Here is a 1,748-nt window from a genome sequence, read left to right as displayed (position 1 = left end):
GCAGGAGTCATGGTGCTGGTGCCTGGAAGCTTTTGAAGCCCTTTGTCATTTTCCCTGGAGGGGAGAAGGAGTCTGTAACACATCCAGACCCAGAATCTTTGCATTTCCACAGCTACCTGTGGAAGGAGCCCCATTTTTTCAAGGGATTTTGTTACCAGGACCTAACAATACAACCAATTGTTCACGTTTCTGCCCAGCACACTAAAATACTGACATGGGACCTGTGAACCCTTCAACACTTTTGCAGGAATTGATGAGTAAATGATTAGAAAAATTTCAAGTCTACATGACTTGGTAGATTTAGCTTTCTTCTTAAAGAAGAGGGTGATGTTGAAGGTCAAGGCATGAATGCTGTTTGAGATTTAATGAAATGAGTAGATAACTACTTGAGAAGTTCTGATGATCATTGCCAGCATTTGTAGCTATAGATCAGTAAAATGAATCTGTCCACCTGTGCCTTATGGTTGATTCATTCCTAGTGAGAGAGTTCTCAGCCACATGGATTATATGAAATCAAAGCAAAGGAATGATATTTGGCAGGTTGAGAATTGGAAAAAAGGGCTACATTCTCTATGTCCTTGTATGTACCCATAACATCCCTGACTACAGTGCTGAGCAGGAGGATTCTTTGCTCAAGGACACAGCTGAAAACAGGCATTCCCTTAGGTGACAGCAGAACCCCTGTGGCTGGGGCTGGGTGGTTTGCAGACAACACCAGCAGACAGAACATTTGCACAGCAGCTGAACTTTGAACTGTTCAAGCTGTTCCTTGGAGCCCTGGTTCATTGTTCCACCTCTGACTGCAGTGACTGCATTGCTTCCTGGGCAGACAGGCTTGTACCCAGGTTTTCCCAGTTTCTTCTTCTGTTCTTTTCTTAGGCTTTTTTTTCCCCCCCATGTTTCTGTTCCTGTCTCAAGTTCCCAGGACCAGGCTGCCTGCAGACTGACAGTGCTGTGTGAGTTGTGCACGAGTGACATTTCCATGTGCTCCTCTCTGCTCCCAACACAAGGGGTGGGAAGAAAAATCCCAGGCTAAGATCATGCAGGTCAGAATGTGTCTGTAAAGTTAGAATTCACAAGCAGAACATGAAATAGGAATTGACCTTCCTACTTTTGCTCTGCCTGCTCCTCCTTTGCAGGGAATGTGAGACTCGTGTTTGCAGGCACGTGTGTGATAGTCAGAGCATCCCCCTCTTCCCTGGTGCTCATTGTCTTCCTCATTCCCTTCTTGCCATTTTGATCTTAGACTCATGAAACAGTTTGGGTGAAAAGGAACCTTTAAAGGTCATCCAATCCACCTCCCCTGCACTGAGCAGGGACATCTGCAGCTAGAGCAGCTCAGAGCCCCACCCAACCTCCCCTGGAATGGTTCCAGGGATGGGGCAGCGACCACCTCTCTGGGCAACCTGAACCAGGGGCTCACCACCCTCAGTGTCAAAAATTTCTTCCTTTTATCCAGTCTAAATCTTCCTCTTTTCATTTCAATCCATCACCCTTTGTCCTGTCACAACAGCCCGTGCTAAAAATACAGCCTCCATCTTTCTGACTGGCCTTGTCCCAGCCTTCAATTGGGAAAACAAGACTCCTGGGTTTATTCCTCCTTGACCTTTGTCATAATTCCTAGATCTGTCTGGCAGCTTGAATGTGTCTGGCAGTTTCAATTACAGAAGGATTTTTGCTTGCCTTCCTCACCTGCTCCCTCTCCTTTTTGATGGAAGAGGCTGCCAGCGTGTGTTCGATAGCAGGGC

Source organism: Merops nubicus, unplaced genomic scaffold, assembly GCF_000691845.1.
Source record: "Merops nubicus isolate BGI_N331 unplaced genomic scaffold, ASM69184v1 scaffold5599, whole genome shotgun sequence".
NCBI classification, from domain to species: domain Eukaryota; kingdom Metazoa; phylum Chordata; class Aves; order Coraciiformes; family Meropidae; genus Merops; species Merops nubicus.
This window is presented reverse-complemented; position numbering follows the sequence as displayed.